Source organism: Lepisosteus oculatus, chromosome 29 (assembly GCF_040954835.1).
Source record: "Lepisosteus oculatus isolate fLepOcu1 chromosome 29, fLepOcu1.hap2, whole genome shotgun sequence".
NCBI lineage: Eukaryota > Metazoa > Chordata > Actinopteri > Semionotiformes > Lepisosteidae > Lepisosteus > Lepisosteus oculatus.
The window spans coordinates 1,563,227-1,582,118 of NC_090724.1; the positions used below are offsets into that span (position 1 = coordinate 1,563,227).

The 18,892-nt window shown below is 46.7% G+C and overlaps 1 protein-coding gene across 5 annotated transcripts in view; it reads left to right on the forward strand.

The window, feature by feature from the left end:
• The window catches only part of gng7 (guanine nucleotide binding protein (G protein), gamma 7), a 99,731-nt gene that overhangs the window by 54,363 nt on the left and 26,476 nt on the right, over positions 1-18,892 (forward strand). For all 5 annotated transcript variants that reach the window (XM_015365554.2, XM_069186203.1, XM_015365556.2 and 2 more), the window contains one exon: positions 11,111-11,135. The gene's annotated coding sequence lies outside the window, so the exon portion shown is untranslated. The remainder of the gene's footprint in view (positions 1-11,110; positions 11,136-18,892) is intronic.

The following is an 18,892-nucleotide window of genomic DNA, read 5'->3' on the forward strand; positions in this document are numbered from 1 at the left end:
ATGGGGGAAAAACATAAAAAATCCCCTCTTGTAGTATGTACCATTAAACTGCATGCGTGTGTAGTCTATTGCATTTCTATGTTGTATTTTTCGGTGATCCTGCTGCAAATTTACATAAGTGCTATACAGTGTCATTTTTAAATATTTTGCACACATTAGCTGTTATGCAACAGATTTTTAAAAGACAGCATGGTTTTTCCATCCATCAGTCCATTTCTTAACGGCTTCTTCCAATTCTGGGTTGCCGGGGCAGCTGGAGCTTACAAATAAGCAACAGGCACAAGGCAGGGTACACCCTGGACGGGCCGTCAGTACATCGCAGGACAGACACACACACACACACACTCATGCTAGGAACTGTCTTCCTAGTATATAATTAACCTGCCAATATGTTTTTGGACTGTGAGAGAAAACCAGAGCACCCTGCTTACACTGCTGAGAATAGTGAGTTACAGTAAAGACTGTCTGTTCTGTCCCCTGGAGGATTTCTGTGTCGCGCCGTTTATACCTGTTCTTTGTTTCTCTCCTTAAACCGTTTTCCAGCCTACTCGTATTCCAGAGCCGATCCTACAGGTACTCAGTATATCAGTGTAGCGGGTTAGTGTACTTGTACTTTACTTCATTGAGCTGAAAGGCGCAATATAAACAAGCAATACTTGGGAAGGGTTGATGAAAGACTGTAAAATTTGCAGAAAATACCTTTTAAAAAAAGATAAGTGGCCCTGGAGTTTGAAATTGCAATGTATATAATAGCGATGCATGTGTTTATACACCGATTCCTGTTGCATTCCATCTGCCTTTCCTCAGTGCAGGCAAAGAGTTGTAAGAAGCTTCAGGTTTAATGCTCATTTGAGCATCTTCACTGAGAACCTCGTCTGCGTGTTCGCGCTCTGGCTGCAGCACAGAGCTCACGCCTCGCAGTGCTGCTCTCGGAGGTGAGGCATGTGCTGTTATTCCCAGGCTGGGCTGTGGGGGGCTCGGGCTGCTGCCGTGAGAGGGCGGCGCGGTGATCTCAGGCCGTGTGTGTGTGCTGTGCGCGCGCACTGCTGGCCCTGATGACATCAGCAGTGTGGCTGGCAGCGTGTGGGGGAGGGCCAGTGTGTCAGTACAGGGGAGGGGGGAGGCCGGCCTCTTTATTTCCAATAAGCCCTGACGCTGTCACTGGTGTTGCTCACTGGCTGGGTGACTAAACTTTGATATTTGTTTTTTGCAGAAGAAAAGGGAAAATTGCTGTGTTCTCCCTTGCCTGCTTGTGTACCAAACATCACATTTTCAACCACCTCTGGGCTGATGTGTGAACAGGAGGGCTTTTTCAAATCATTTAGGGACTGAAAGCCCTGGGCTTCAAGAGGAACGGCTGAGGGGTTTGAGTTCCCTCCCTGTGGACAGCAGAAAGACCGTATAGACCAGAGTGTTGCACAGCAGAGTGCCGCAGTGGTACAGTTCTGTGTTCTGTGTTACTGGTCTGCTCTGGGAGTCATGGTTCCAGGGCTCTCTCAGGGTATAGGCACCAAAACAGTGAAAGTTAATTGGCCGCAATTTATTTTCCTCTCCGTGATCTTTCAGGAAAGAAAAGGGGCAGAGTGACACCTCCTCAGCCAGTTTCTGATTGAGTCTTGAAAGTTCGACTTGACAGATTCGGGCGAGATGGGGAAAATCCAGGCTGAGCTGAGAGCATCCCGGTGATGGAGGTGTTGGGGTTCCCCGGTGCGAACGTCTTTGCTTCCGGGCAGGCCCCCTGTAAAGGAAGGATCTTCTCCTGAAGCACGCAAGACCAGCCCCCCTTTCTTTCCAAGGCACGTGCTTCAGATGGAGCATCGGAAATGATCTTCCAGTCTGCCCTTGTATTGTCTTTTGCGAATGCGGGCCGAGCCCTTCGCTAGGGGCTCTTCATGGTAGACCCGAGTGCTAATAGTCCCGGGTGCTTTGAAGATAAAAACCAGCAAAGTGTGTTAAGAGGCTCCATGTTTCCTTGGCGACCGCGAGCGCTGCTGTCAGAGAAGAGTAATTCTCTCATCCCTTTTTTTTCCCCATCCTGTGCCATTGTGAAGCTGTGCGTGTGGGAGGGGGAGGATTAAAGACGAGCTGACAGCTGAATTACAAATCGCAGCCCTGACAAGTGTCTCCCATGTCCCTGTGCCCTACAAGGTGTCGGCCTTCCGGCAGGCCTGTGCCCGTGAGGCTGAGCAGGATCTGCCCCGGGGGCGGGGGCGGGGGCGGGGGCAGGGGCAGGGGCAGGGGCAGGTAGGGAGATGAAGTGACAGAGCCTGAGAACTGACAGCTCAGTGGAAAGTGAAATTGGTCGAACGGAATAAATTTGCAGTGAGGTTCAGTCAGCCCCTTTATTTTATCCTCTGTTCCCAGTGAAGCCAGCGCTTCATATCCCAGCAGTTATTTACTCTTTCTGAAAAATAGTGCACTGTTCATGTGTTTGTATTTTTATCCTGTAATATCTTTTTCCCTGTCCTATGTATTTGCATGTTTTTTTTGCATAATACCATAACAGAACAGAGGCAGCTGTGGAAGAAGGATTGTAACACTTCTCAGTTTTATTGTATCGGTATTGAGGTCCTTCCTAAGTAAAATGAAAACGCGCCAGATACCCCTGAGGACAGGGAGGAATTTGCTTTCCGATGAAGGCTGATAGCCGTCACCGGGGACTTGTGGTTTGGATCGAGAGAACCCCCCGCACACACGTGCGCGCTCACGCACTGTCCTCGCAGCGAGGACTGTGGGAGGAGGCGTCATCCCTTCTCACGGTGTCGACGGCGTGCGTAAGGAGGAACCCGCGGCACGTTACGGAACAAAGAGGGAGGCCAGCCGAGCGGCGTGTGGGTGTTGTTTTCATGACGCCGAGCCGTGGAGGGGATTACCTCGTGAGGGGGCGGCGGACTGCGCGCCAGAGAGAGTGTGTTGCTGTAACAGCTCTCAGCTGAAGGATTTCACCTCCCCTCTCCGGCTCTGAAATTGTGCAGTGTAACCCGAGTTTGATCTCCAGGGAAACCACGATCGTGACATTCAACTCTTAAAGGGGGATTTGTTTTCTCATTACGTACTTCCAGGGCTCAAACCCACCACTCATCTCTGCAAGATTAAATCTCTTTTTTTGTGGCCGATACAGTATGGCACAGTCACTAGAGAAATGTCAGTGGTTTCACCCTCATGAAAAGGTCATTATTCTCTTGACATCAGTTCACAGTAATTGTGAGTCTGGGTCAGCATTTCGACAGTTTGATTATTATCACACTTGGTATTATTGCAAAGTTACTTTTCTTGTGTAATTAGTGGCAGGTCACCTTTAAAATTCCTCTCTTACAAGTTGGGTGTAACTCGTCATGCGGACTCTGGTCAAAGACAAACACTTCTCAAATTTGGAATTGATTATTCTTCGTGTTCAGAATAGTGACGTTATTGACTAAAAACACTTAAGGGAGATCCTCACTTACAATGTCTTTTTTCTTAGATGGCTTCAGTTTGGTGGTCAGGTATTATATCCATCTCCAGGAACTGCTAACAGGCTAACATCCTGTTTAGACCTTTTTCATCTTTGCGACAGGAGGAAGCAGGGAATAAGCCACCATCTCTTCTTAAGCCTCTAGCAGAACTGGTCTTGCAGACAGTTTTTCTGAGGCCTTGTTTAGGATTCAAGTATTCTCTGATTTTCTGCAGCACACTTCAAGGACCAATTCTCAACTGAAGCATATAGTGATGTGAAAAATCAGATACCTACAGTACCTCCTTACCTCTTGATTTATGCAAGACTATGTCCTGAACTGTTACCCAGAGCCCCTGATATTCCTGAAGCCAGCCTGTAGTCCGGATGGGATAAACTGTTGTCAAGCACAAAAGCACCTTTAATGGGAATGCAGAGCACTCCCTTGCCATTGTTAGTCCTGGCTTTGCTAGTCAGCATCCTTCAATCCATTTTCTAACTGCTTTTTTGAATTCAGGGTCGCGAGTGAGCCAGAGCCTATCCCAGCAAGCAACAGGTCCAGACACAGGGCTGGAAATCCATAACTGCACAACGACAAGACTGACGTAAAGAAGCATTCCCTCTTCTCTACCCTCAATACATGCGGAAACGGCGACCTATACTGTTGTTCCGTGTTGTCCCACAGGACGTTTTGTTCATCAGCAGAAAGTCGACGCTGAGGTGAAGGCAAAGCTTGATAATCAGCGATCAGCTGCTGTCGGGCAGGAGACGAGACTTCACAAGCTTGAGTGAGGTGAATGCAGGGCAGGAAGAGCTAGAAATTGTCCTTCCCACCAGCTTTTCAATGTGAGCTCCAGCCACAAAGAGAGAGGCAACACCTGAGCACGCAGGAAGCGGTTCTTTTTGTTTTCCTGTCACTCGTGTCCCAGGTCGAATCAGAGAGGATCGAGTTCTGCCCGTTCGAATCGAGATGATGGCTTCAGGCCTCCAGCAGCTCTCCCCCCAGAGACACGCGCTGCCACTTCCTGGTGTGTCTCGTTCAGACAGGGTGGGGCTGAAGGAGACAGGGCCGCGTGGCTCGGTGCCGGGGTGCGGCACGCTGCAATCTGGGCAGGAAGCTTCCCAGCCCAGGACATTGGCTCTTAACGCTCGGTCATGAAGTGAGCGGGAAGCAGTCATTGGGCTCTCAGGAATGGTGCAGGCTTCTCACTGGCAAGTGACCTTTGAACCCTGCACAGGTACCACCTATGTTCTTCATCTTTCAAGCCTTCATACGTGGAATGAGCTCTTAATAATGTCAAAATGATAAAGATTTGCACAGCTGTTATCTTTTTAGCTGAAGTACAAATTATCATTCAGCCACAGCAAGGAAACAATGACTTCCTTGTGCAGCTACAGTGCTGTTCTCATCATCAGAGAGCCCGGGGAGCTGTTGCATTCCCTACAGCACTGCATTGTATCCAAAGTGCTTGAAAATGATGTTCACAAAACGCCTGGCTTGGGGACTAACGTGTGACTTTGTTTGTTAGTAAATTCAATATATGGGAATGTGGGAGTTTGCAAACTTGCAAAACCAGCCCTGTGCTTCCAAATACATTACAGATTGATGTTTCCCTTTGTAGATGTCCAGCCACAAGATAAGGAGATAACTTGAGATAATGACCAGTAACACCAGTGCATCCACAGTGCAGCTAGCAAACGGTGCCTGTGACTGACCCGCCACTGACAGGCAACGGAACCTTAATTTGGATGGTACAAGTTCAAGAGGCACTTGGAAAAAACAATCTTCCACCCCACCACTGCCAGCGGCCCAGCATTTGTTTTGGCTCTCTTTGGGCAGAATCTCCCTTTACAGATTTTTTTTCCAGTTCTTGTTTTCTTGCTGCAGGAAATCAGCGCAGATGTAACGCAGTGGAAAACCTCAAGGCGGGTTTTCTTCCACTCCGAGCTGCAGGGCAGGCAGTGCCTGTGTGAAGTGGGTGTGTGCAGCATGCTCAGCAGAAAGCCACATGGTTCCTCTCGGGACCTCCTGCTTTCTTCTCAGTTTCCTCCTCTGCCCTTATTTGGTCACAGGCTCCTAGCAGCGCAGAGCACACTTCAGGCTCACAGTGCCCTCCGTGTGCTAGGAGGCCCTGCAGGACTGGTGTGGTAAAATCACTCCTTCCCATGATGGATTTTTATGTAGGCTGTTGCAGTATCTTTTTTTAAAGTGAGCTAATTCACAAAGGAAAGACCCTTTATTCTTTTGTCTCACTGTTTCCTTTTTTTTCCATTTTAGTTGTTTCTCCCTGTTTGCTTGCTCAAGTTTGAGCATGACCTCAAATCTACAGAGAAGCGGACAGCCTGCTGCAGGGGTCTCCCCCTTCCAGTAGGGTTTATAGGCAGCCTTTAAATCATCACCCTCTAAAGGCCTGGAGCAATCTACATATGATCAGTTAAACCAGAGGTGTGTTCAGTCTTTTAGAGATTATTTGAAAAAAAAAATCAGAATATTCTTATGCCTTCAAGAACCAGTGTTCCTGTAACGGAAACATTACTTGCTTACTTGATCAGTTGCTGTTACAGGAGCTCCTAATCTTGGAATAACTGATTTAGGGTGAAAGAATAACTGGACCGCGGCTCTCCAGGACCAGGGCCTGGGCACCTGCACAGTGCAGTTTGCAAAATGCCTGTTTGCTTCATCAGAGATGAACAAAATGTTGATCCCTTAAGCCAAATGATGATTGCATGGAGACGCATTGTTCAGACGCAGCAGGTGAAATACTGGGTCTCCTGTGTATACATCCGTACCGGAGTCTGCATGGCTTGAATCCTCCCTCGATATAGATATGTGATCCTTTCTTTCTCTCAGGCTTCCTGGAAAGTGCTCTGCACCTCTTGGCCCTGGACAGTGCGTGTCAGGTCACACCACAGCTGTCATTCCGCCCTGTTCTCTCGCGGTCTGTCACTCGGCAGTGTCGCCCAGCCTGTCTCTGCCTACGCCCCTCTGTCGCGTCCCTGCTCTGTGTCCCTCGCATTCTCGCCTCCCTGCCCTTTCTCCGTCTCGCGCGTTCCCGCTCCGTGCTCTCTCACTCCCCCCCCGATCCAGCCTGGCCGGCGCTCTCCAGCCCTCTCTGCTGCGCGTGGGCTCTTCCTGCGTGCGGATCGCAGTGCTCGCTCTTTGAAGAGTGTCAAGTGTCTGGGCATGTTTTTGTTTCCTCGCCTCGCCTCCCGGAGCAGGAGCGGAGAGCAGGGTGCTGTTCACAAGCCCACAGGCTTCTTTAAAGGCTCTTAGTGACATTTTAACTGGTTTTGTTTCCAGCCTTCTCTGAAAATTAGTATTTTCCTGTCTAATGATGTTTGGAGTGGCAAAGCTCAAATGATTAGTTTCATTGATATTATAATGTGGCGCAGGGGTCAGCATTGCTGCCTTGCAGCGCCGAGGCCCTAGGTTCAATTTCTGACCTGGGAAGTTTCCACGTTCTCACTGTGTTCATGTGAGTTTCCAAAGTCCAAAGACAATTAGCCCTTATGTGAGTTGGTGCGTGTCTGTGTTTGTGTGTGCCTGCCCTGCGATGCACTGGCATCCCCTCCAGGGTCTACCCTGCCTTGTGCAGGGAAAGGATTGTCTCCCCCGCAACCCAGAACTGGACGCAGCAGTTAGAAAATGGATGGACATTGTAATGTGTGCTGCTGGCCAGGTAAAGGTTTGATTCCAGCACAGAGATTTTTAAAGCCCTGCTTTCCTGTTTCAGGAGCAGAAATGAAAGTGCCATCGCTCAGCAATGTGCGCCGTTTCAGGGCTGCTGAGCAGTAGGCTGTTTGCACGTCAGCCTAGCGCGGTTCCTGTCCGCTACTTTGTCTTGAGTAAATGTGCCGAGACAGATGTGGAGGTTTCTGCTTGGTCGGTGCAGTGTGCTCGCCAGGCCCTGCAGACGAGTCTCGCGCCAGAGCCCACGTCTCCTTCGCCAGCTTTCTGTTCTCGTTATTGAAGGTGCGGTGTCAGGTCCGCTCGCGACCAGCTTTGCACTGAAAGCCAAGAGTTTTTTAGGTCTCCAAGCCATTCGTAATCAAAGTTCCTGTTTTAAAATGTAAACAAAACAGACAAAGCTTGGTTTTGCTCTCCCCTAGTTGCAAAATGAGCATCTTTTGGGATTAAAACAGAGCTGCACAGCACATGCTTCCCAGTGCTCATTTTTTTCTGTTTTCTGGGTCCAGCTTTCTAATTAATGCTAATTATTGCATTTCTGCTCAGCTGGATAAGTATATGGGCACGGCTGCTGTCTAAGGACGTACTGGACGATGCATACTGGGGTGCTTTGAAGGAGCAGCCCTGCACTCGAACGCGCTGGCACGTGTGATGTCGACTCGCACTGGCGTCACGCCAGCGAGGGCCGAGCTGGCGGGAGGTGGGGTTAACCAGCCAGGTGGATCGCCCGGCTGCAGCGGCGAGGGGTCCTGTCGCTCAGCGGCAACACGCCACCCTGGCAGCGCACGTGGGGGGGCAGAGCACTGCTGAATGTCATCATAAGACATGAAAGAGAAGGTCCATCTGTGTGCCGATCCCACAGCGCTCCCAATCCAGCAGGGATTTGCTTAATTAATAGAGCAACAAGGTTGCTCCCAGTGCTCACTTGTCATTGTGCTGTGATTAATTATCCAGTGGGGCCTTGGAAGAGGTGTTCATTCATGTGTGTGTCACCTTAGCATTTTCCTGATGATCAGACTGCAGCTCACTGTGTTACCAGCAGTCCTGCTGATCAGACTGCAGCTCACTGTGTTACCAGCAGTCCTGCTGATCAGACTGCAGCTCACTGTGTTACCAGCAGTCCTGCTGATCAGACTGCAGCTCCCTGTGTTACCAGCAGTCCTGCTGATCAGACTGCAGCTCCCTGTGTTACCAGCAGTCCTGCTGATCAGACTGCAGCTCACTGTGTTACCAGCAGTCACTGATGCTATTTGAATACGCCGTCCACAGTTTGTGCATTTCTTTGTTACAAGGTTATATCTTTTGTTAAGAATCTCTGCCTGCACACAGCACACAATAAGGAACTGCACAGACTCCAGCCTGACCACCTTTGAGCCACTCGTCAATCAACAGCTCCCAGGCAATACAGCTCTGTACCAGCTCTGCACTAACTCTAAAAGAATCCTGGTTACAGTCGACTAGTGTCATGAGCCGGGCTCGGACCCGTGATCGTAGAGTAGAGCCTGCATCGTTTGGGCCACTTGGGAAGGTAGTCTTTCCGAGTCTGGCGGTGTCTTGACAACGTGGCCTTGAAATTAATGCATGCTCTTAAAACGAGCTCGGTTGAGCTCGAGGATGGTTTTGTATTTAGTCACAAACCAGTATGCACTGTCTGTTAGCCCCAGCCCTACAGCAGCACTGGAAGATAAGTCATTTTTTTTCACTCTGATTCATTGGTTTCTGATTTATTATAAATGGCCACCGAGATCGTTTCCCAAAAGTGAGAGCTGCTCTCTGCTTTTGGCTATATGTGGTTAAAGTGATCGCCACACCCTGTCCTTAATCCTTAATTAGATCAACTGAACCACTGCTTGCCGAGATGTTTGAATGTTCAGTAAAAGGTGAGGAGATTTTAAAAAGTACAGTTTAACTCTCTTTAGTGTCTCCTGAATTGAAGCCTTCGCCCAGCACTTTCAGAACAAGTCCTTGACTGTAGGAAAATTGATGCAGGGCTAATAGCCCATGTTGTGTAACATGGTATAAACAGCAGCGTTTCAACGTAATGCACTGAGCGGGGCGATGCAAGACCCTATGACCTCAGCAGTGGATCCAGGTGTGATCTGAGCAGGGGGATCTTGAAGGGGTGCTGTGCTGATGCTTCAGGGCTCGGGGTGCCAACACAGGGGTACAGAGGGGTAGAATCAGCTCCAGAGGCGGGAGAGAGAAGAGTAGGAGCAGCTGAGTGACCAGCGAGCAGTGTGAGAAAGCACAGGGGGAGAGAGGTGAGAGGAGCGTGAATGATGCACGAAGGTCTAGGACTCAACAAAAAGACATCACTTTCAAAGGCTTTGCCCCCTGGACAGAACCAAATGAACCTGTTGTTTGTGCACCAGACAGTGACTCCAAATCAAAGCAAAGGATGGATATACAGACAAATATTGCTGGATTTCAAATTATACTTACACATCTTTTTTCAACCAGTATTTTAATTGCAAATTCACATGCTCAAACAGACAAGATTAGTTATTTGTCAGCAGATATCTTAAAGTAACAAACCAGCTTGCATAAGTATTCAGACACCATCCATTAATATTTGCTAGAGCCACCTTTTGCTTGAATAACATCTTTAAGTCTTTTGGGGTGTCTACCAGCTTTTCACACTGGTTAGGAGAGATATTCGCCTATTCCTCTTGGCTGATTTTCTCCATCTCATTCAAGTTTCAGTCTGTGCTTTTAGTTAATTGTGGCCATTTAAAGACAATTGATGTAAATTTCATGGGAATGCTTTTTACTTTGCACTTTGTTATGTGGTTGCTGTTATGTGATAATGAATTAGTCATCTGACGCCTTATCTTTAGGAGAAAACTCCTCCTGTTCCTAAAATACCGTCGGCTAAAATTATCCTTTTCTTGGTGGTTTTTCTGATGTCGGCCACCTTTCGTAGGCTGATGTGACAAGCGGACAGCTTTTCCTGCCCATAGAAGGTGCAGGCTGTGCAGGAGGAGAGCTGCCAAGGGTGTCCTGTCAGGCTGGTGCCTCAGTTGAGATTGGGCAGGATGTAGGAGGGGTTGCCTGCAGAGGGCTGTAACCGTCACAGAAGCATGCCTGCAGCCCGCAGGAGTGGGATGCTGGAAGTCAAGCCAGACGTGGTGCATCTCTTTGTATACAGTGAGAGATGCTTTACCTCAGCTCCTGCAGTTAAATCAGTGTCTTGGAAAACCAATTCCTGGGATCTCACCCAGTTTCTTCTGGCTTTTGTTTAAAGGAACTTCTGAATGATGTGACTAAAACACTGAATTGAATCATTGATCGGTTTAGCTCGACAGTTTTCGTTGCTGCGGTAGGGCAGGCATTTGAGGGCCAGGGCCTCTTGATGGCCGCTTGCGCTTTGATCCCTTTTGGGGGAAAATATAAATGTTTTGAAGATATTTTTCCAATATTAGAAGAGCAGAGCCATTTTGTACCTGTAGTAGGGATATCAGGTTTGAACATTAATATCTGCAGCAGGTTCTCCAGAAGTTACAAAGCCAAGTTCCCCATCTAACTCCTTTTAGTGCTATGTGTTTTATCCAAGCTTAGTATACTGTAACTGGTGTTTCATGTTTGCAGTTCTTTTGCCATGTGGCATCCCTTTGAATTTTGCCTGGTTTGTTGCCCAATTGATCCGTCCTGCAGTTGAACATTTGATTTTTCTGTATGGCCAGGTGTAGAACAAGATATCCTAACAAAATTGTTTTCAACAGAATAGAGATGTATGTGATGTATAATGATCACAGCTACAAAGTTTCAAATAATTCTAATTAAATTCTAATTAAAAATACGCAGGGGGCAGTGATTATGTTTGGCTAAATGGGACCTAGTGAAGATGCCATAGCTGCTAATAGCAGAAAACCCAGAACACAGAGTATAATGAATTTTTATATACGTCTTTGTATTGAGGGTATGCAGGGGTTAAGCATGTTTGTCCCTCTCACAATAAATCCACTAATTTATTTTTTTCTCTCTTGCAGGAACAGTTTGAGACCAAGCGAAAAGGTAAGAAAAAATGATCATATTGATTTGTGAAGTCTTTTAATTGGACTTTTATGTGAATGGGGAAACTGCTCAGAAATCTGCTTTCGGTGCTGTTGCAGTGGAGTACAGACTGGGCCCCCTGTCACCGCAGTGCTGTATGTGCAGATTGTAGCTAGCTGGGCACGCTGTTCTCACTGAGACAGCTTCTCCAACATGTGAATGTCATGAATGTGCTCTTAGAGAGCATGTTGCCCTCCCTGCCAGTCTTGAAGACTGCAGTACACGATCAGTGTTGAGATGAGCGTCGTATTTGTTAGCACAATGGTCTGTCAGCCTGCACATGTAGATTGCAGTAGGAAATTGATGCCTTTGGGGATGATCTTTCTGAGAGGACCTTAGGGGTTCTTGATCATGCCTGATTACAGCCTGTCTGTGCTTGTGCTAGCACAGACGTACTAAAAGAGTCTCATCCTTGCATAAACCAAAGGTTCAGAAGGAAGTGAATTAAGACAGCTCTTCCACCTTTATCTTAGAGCGGTTTCCCAAACCTGAGAGCTGCTGTCAGAGAGTGGCGGGTGGCGGGTGGCAGGAATTCTGCAGTCCCTGGCTCGGATCGTGCAGTTGAACGTGTGCACACCACAGGCCTGAGGGGCAGTAGCCACGGTGATCCAGATCATGTCAGGACACGAGAGGCGCCGGGAGTGCCGGTGGCACCTCGCTGTCAGCCCGCGCCTTCATTTGCATGTGACCGCCAGGCGACTGCAGGCAGGAGAGAACTGGCAAACCAGCCTTTTGTGCCACAGAGACACTGCCTCCCGCATGCAAATCACTCCCTTGTCCCACTCCAGGACCCCCAGCCAGACCCTGCGCTTTGCATACTGACTCCTTGTGCTACAGGGCACAGCTGGACACTCCCTGCCCCCCAGAAACTCCCTGCTGCTGTGGGGTTACAGGCCTTGATGTGTGGGCTGTTCCCCTGGAGAGATCACCTCACCCACCTGTCTGGCAAGCTCTGGCTGGATCAGTTTAGAAAAGCTTGCATACGTTACACAAATTCTTGCATTACGTCTATCAAGCCATAAGCATAATAAACATTCAGGTTTTCTGACTTGACCGGAACTGTCGAGCATGTCCGCGTGCGTGTTTGTATTTAGCCAGTATTCCTACAGGGTATGTGCTGGCCAAGTGCCTGGGTGTCTAACATCCCTGGTTGCATCTAAAGTGCAGATAGATAACAGCATTCATGTATTTCATTTTTTATACTTATTTTTCTTTCAACCTCACTGGTCATTAATACTGCATTTATATGCCACTTATATAAGTACTTAATTACATAAATAAGTGACTTCTGAATACAAAGTCTAATTTTATTTTTTGAAGACAAAAAAAAATCCATTTTGCTCTGTGTGACCTTTTGTTTGCCAGTTTCCCTGTACCATGTGCAAGGCCAAGCTTGTGTCAAGCTTGTGTCTCCTCAGTTTTGTGCAGGGGATCCAGGCTTTCTCAGGGCCCCACTCTCCCCCCAGGTGAAACTTGCTGTACTCTCTGTCCGACCTGCTCAGCAACCTGTCTCACCTGCTCAGAAATCCCACGTCCTCTGAGCCAGCAGGTTTCCGTTCAAGACTCCTGGAAGTCATTCCCGTTCCGCAACCCTGGAGCCTGGCGTGCAGTGTGCTCTAATGCACTGTGTGACTGGCCTTTATTTTCACAATGACAAGTGAGGACAAGAGTGGGCTTTTTGCCTGTTGTGTCAACAAGACAACATCTAACAAAACTGTCTATTTCTTTCGGTTTTCTAGGATTTCTTTCCCCCTTTATCACCATTTCCTCTTTTCTTGGCTAAAAACTGAGCCTTTCTGAGCAACTGCCTTAGTCGATAGCCTTCAGAGATGGAGCATGGAGTCAGACTTCTACTGAACTTGCTGCTTTTCTTGTTGAGTCACATAGGAAAGCTGGGGAGATTTTACCAGTGTCTTACAGTTTCCCATCTGAGGTCTACCATCAAGTTTTCAGGGCATTGTTATTTAAGGTAATTTTACACACTAGCTCTGCACTTTCCGATTGCTGGTTAACTTCTTTAAGAAGGTGGTTTTTTTTTAATTTCATATCTTTGGTTTAATGCGGTCGGCTCCAAATATCAGGCTTCTAGTTTGGCGGCATTCCAATTTTAAGTGCCTGTTGCAGAAATATTAGTACGTAAAGCAGCTGTGAAGCTACTGATGGGAGAGGGAGAAAAATCTTTTTTGGTTCAGATTTTGTAGGCTGCTGTGCAGAAAAGTTGGAGGGAGTTAATTTGTTTGACTTGCAGGTCTGGTTTCCTGGAAGGTTTTTTCATGTATATACTATGTCTTAAACTATGTCTGTTAGCTAGACACTCGGGTGGAAGAGACCATTGTGTGGTTATCAGGGCTCTTGGACATCAGACAAGCGTGTCTTGATTCAGGAGACAAGGGGAGAAAAAAGTCCAGCAGTAAGGATGTGGTTTGTAAAATGCTGGAGAGATAAGTACATCCCAAGAGTCTGCTCTCTGGAGTAAGTGGTGGGTTGGTAAAGGACAGTACAGTGTTCTGTGAAATTACTAACTGCATCCCTGCTGATCTGTCCAATCCACCCAAGTCTGGGCCCTGACAGAACAATGGCCGTCTCCTGCCCAGTGTCAATTTCATCCCACTTTCCCAGCCTCTCCGCGGTCTCCGGGGGGAGGCAGGCTGTCTCCCAGCCCATGCATGCTCCCAGCTTCCTGCCGGCCGCCGAGACAGCGTGACTCTCCTGTCAAGGCTTTCCGAAAGCCACAGTGGAGCTCCCAGCTGGAGCTGGGGTGGGCAGGAAGAGAGCCCCATGGGGGGGTGTCCCGGGGAAAGGGGAGGGCCTGGGCATCAGTCTCCCGCACTGAGCTTTAACATGCGGCCAGTACAGCTGCAAAACTCCAAGCACAAAACGGAGCAGGCAGAAACACTTGGCTTGGCTCTTTATACCGCCATCCGCATCAGGACCTGGAAAACCTACACTCACTTTTGTCATCTTTGCATGTTGTGTTTGGAGAAGAACTGGACTACTGTGTCTCATATTTTAATACAGTTGCATACTGTCTTTTTACAACATGTCTCTTCTTTGTGAATTGAATGTAAAATATGTAGCAGGCAGTTCAGCATGTGATGTTGTCATTCCTAATGTGCGAAATTGAACTGCTAACTAACGCCAGTCCTGCTGTATCTTTCTTAGTGTTTCTGTTCATTAGTTGCTCTCTGATTATCCAGCCTCGTGTCATAAATCCAGTGGGTTTTTGCTGCACAGAAATGAAACAGGCATGCAATCAGTTATTTGCAGCAAGAACTGGACACATGGCTTTGTTTTCACATGTTCTTCCACATTGTTTTATTCACAGGGTTTTTCTCTTACATTTTTAATATTTTGCACAAGGTCTTAACTATTTAATGCTGCAGGAATACGTACTGCGTTGGACGTGTTAAAGTTTAGTTTTGAGAACTTGTGTTTTTGGTCCTTAAAACCAGTGGGTGCAGTACTGACACTAATTGGCCAAAATATTGGAATCCCTTCCTTAATTATGTGTCGGGTTTCTGCAGGCAGTGAGGACAGCTGGAATGAGAGGTGTAATGAATTGCAGAGTTACCATATTTGCAGCCCTTGGTACAGCCGGGCATCCGACAGTTATGGTTGTGATGGGAGTATTGTTTGCAATAGGATTGAGTTCTTCACAAGTGTTGGGTCCCCCACACAGTGCTAGTGTTTTTTTGCACTTCACTGCTTTTGGAAATCTATTGCAATTAAGACATAATTAGCACTCAGTTGGTTTTGTTCTGCAGACCTGCAGCAGCACCAGGGAAAGTCTAGTGCTGGTCCAGGGGCACCCTTGTGTTTGCTGGTTTCTGTAATCCATTATCCGAAACAATATCCAATAGGAAATGTCCAATAAAGGGCAAGCCTGAGCCCATCCCGACCAGCAACGGGTGCAAGGCAGGGTACACCCTGGACAGGACACCAGTCCAGCACAAGGCAGACACAGACGCGCTCACTCCAGGACCAGTTTTCCCAGTAGCCAATTAACCCATCAGCATGTCTTTGGACTGTCGGAGGTAGCTGGAGCACCTGGAGGAAACCACCTTGAACACAGTGAGAACATACACACTCCACGCAGACAGCACCCCAGGTCTGGAATTGAACCCGGGGCTCTGGTGCTGTGAGACAGCAATGCTGACCACTGTGCCACTTCAGGCTGTGTGATCACCAGTCCCAGCTGCCACCAGTCATGGACCTGCTAACTTGTTTAAGACTCTTTTTCTGTATGCAGTCAAGCCAATGCACTAATCACTGTGCTGCTGAATGGCATGGTGTGAGTCATTTAACTTTTGTTTTAACCTTTTCTGTAACTTTTCTTATAAATCACTGACATCAAATACTAGCAATTTTGGTAAAAAAAGAAAAATAAGTCATACAGAGAACAGAAAATGTGCTTTCATGCTTCACATCTGCAAACAGGAACACTTAAACTACCAAAACAGCCCCGTCTAAAAACTTGTGTTGACTTTGCTAATCAAGGCTTTATCTAGTCTTATATCCTGTCTGCAGTGTGCTGGCAATGATCTTAATCAGTAGTAATATAGCCTGAATTTGGAATAATTGTTACTAAAATCTTGTGGTCTGCATGTTACCTTTTCGACATAAAGATCTCGTAAATAAACATTTAAAGGGAATGACGAGTATTTAGATATGTTCAAAGTTATCAGTAATTCCTGTGTGAAAGGGCTGAAAAAGACCATTGGCACCAGCAATCTGAGCAGGGGTGGTACTTGTTTTCTGTTGCAGGGCTAGGAGACCACAGTAACGCTGGGCACTGCTGTTCCCAGGAGGTCAGCTCAGAGAGAGCGTCTCAGTGAGGTCAGGCCTGACTGGGCACGGGCAGTTGATTGTGTGTGTTAGTGATGTGAGAATATCTCAGTGGCCGAGGCAGCCTCGCTCACATGGCTCCCCAAACAACATGTGGTTTAGCCTATTTCATTTTCCACGTGAAGTGTGTGGGAGTGGGCGCTATGCCCAGTTTCACATGACGGAGAGGAGACTTCGTCACAGGGTAGACACAACAGGACATTGTCTCCAGAAAAGACTTTCAAAAGGCTATGTGTGCATTTTTTGTTTCTTAATTTAGAATTTGTAGCATTTCACTCTTATTGTGACCTTGTTTAGCCCCTACGACCCACATTTAAGTTTTAGCAGAGGCCTTAATATTTTATTGGAATTTTAGTGTTCCATCTGGCAGGCTCTGAACACCGAAGTTGAAGGGAATCCTGTGTGCTGTACCTCTTAGACGTTTAGTAGGCAAAGAGCTGCGATCTGTTTGCACTGAAGGAACCCTGGAGTTCTTCCCTCTGCTTCTTGAGCTGTGTGAACCTTTCCTCCCAGCTTGTGCAGCTCCTTGTGCTCTTCTCTGAGCCTCAGTGAGACACAGCTGTGGGAGGATTTGATTCCGATCTGGGAAATGGACTGATTACAACAGGTATTTGAAGCCTTGATCATCTAGAAAACACTAGTAGATGTGCACAGTATGTGAAAACTCCCTAAAAGCTGGATTTGGAAGAGATACAAAGAATTTTCCTTCCATTTGTAAGCAGGTGCATAGGGATCTTTCCACAGTCTGTTTGGTCATATCTGAATCTGCTTTACCACGCGCTAGTGATGTCTGTGAGCCGAAGGGCCCAGTCACCTTCTGGGTTTCTCATTTTACACAGGCTTGGGTCTTTACCTTTGACCCCAGAGATCTCCTGTCCTGCTGGTTTTAATGGGGACTTTCCAGTGTCAGTGGCTAAACACGTTTCACGTTGATCTTGACTTGATTGGTTAGTTGGGTAGTCAAGAGCTCTGAGTAAATCCCAGGGGCAGCTGAATGGATTCATGTCTGATTTAATTTAAAAACCTTTCACTGAAGTCAAGTGCTGGTAGGTCCCACCATTGAGTGCATTCATTGTGCTTTATGATGCCATAGATGCCTCCTTCCTTCTTGTGTAATCTTGTATTGCTTGGAATTAGTTCTAAAGATATTTCATCTGTCCCTGTAGATAAGAGATTTCCAAACATCCTGTGGATCCATTATCCTTATATCCATGTGGGATGTCTCAGCTCTTTCAAAGTTGTGTTTTCAGTACAGCTCACACATGGCTGTTTGACTGCAAGTTGTTTATGGCTCCTGGAGATGCAAACTAAAATCCCAAAAATTCATTTATTGCCAGTGGGCCACCAAAGTACAGTTATCGTGCCGTTAGGATTTCAGTACAGCTGTAATAAATGAGTGTAACTAAAGCTTGTTTAAATAAAACTTCAAACAAGAAATAGAATGAAAAGTATTTTGTGATAAAAACATATGGTTAGCATAAAACATATAGTATGCTAAGGTTAAAGGCATGTTAAGCTAAGATCAGTTCTATTAAACATTAATGTCCCTCTCCCACCTTTTAATAAGTGAAGCGATTCTGACTCCACTGTCTCTTCCTGATCACACAGACCTCGATTTGTGGCCAAATTTGTCCTTGTTCTCCTGCCTCCTGTTGAATGGATCTGTGAGTCTGTGCCCATTGTAATGTTTTTTCCCTGTCAGTGGGATATACATATGAACTCTCTTGTGAAACATCAGTGTGCTGCAAAGCAAGATCTGTAGTTAGAAACTCCTCATTCATTTATTGAAGTTTTGCTTTCTAAAGTGACCAGTCTCATTGCCTTCAGTACCATCGGGGGGTCTCAGACAATTTGCCTTTGCTCCGATTACTAAATAAGTCCTGCAACAGCCATGTCAGGCACTTTGCCTTTTTGTCTGCTTAGACTGTGGCAGCCTGTAACTGCCTACCCGGAGCTGGATTTTGCAAGCCTGTGGAAAACTGTCAGCAAGCTTATGTTGTGAAGTCATGGCCTTTTCTGCTGCGTTTGTGTGAATTCCTGGCGCACTCGCTAGGAACTGAACAGAAATTTCAGATTAAGCCGCAGGCCAGCTCCTATTCCAGACTGTGAATAGGTTCTTTGCCATTTCACACCATTCCTGCGCAATGGTTGCGTCTTCCAAATCTCGTGTCTGAAGAGGTTTCATTGTACTGCGATTCAAAGTGATTTTTTCTGCAAGTGCTTTTGGCTCAGTTGTGAAGGTCTGAACTATTACAGCGTGCTGGTGGCTTCAAGTCCATAGTGGATTCCTGCCATTTCCATTTCTCTCTTGATATTGAAGGAATTTCTGAAGTTTAAGATGAAAGGATAAGTTGGGCTATTCCAGAGGAAACATTGCTGTGAGAAATGACTTTTACAACATGTGCTTGAAAAAATAAATTAAAAGAAAACACTTTTGAAAGTGCATCTTAGAATATGATCATATCTGTATTTGAACAGTGCTACAAGACACGTGAAAGCTGTGAGACAGGCTTACTAAAAAGCTCAAGGAAATCAGGTCTCTGTTGCCATGAGCCAGGTGTGATGTTTTCCCCCTGAAGATCTGAAGTCACCTTCAGATTGAGATAAAATAAATACCTTTTCAGTTTAAATAAATAGATACTTTTTCAGTCTACAGCTCTGGAAGCTGAATCTAAAAGCCCTTAGTTGGTGCCAGCATGTTTGTAATGCAATGCAGTTCACACAATCCTTTGCTGTGGTACCACTGTATGGTAAATTTGCAGTTTGCCACTGCAGTCAATTCTGTTTATTATAGATTCTTATATATAAATGATGCTTTGTTTATATATAAGTAATGTAAACGGTGTAATAAATACTACTTATTACTATATATG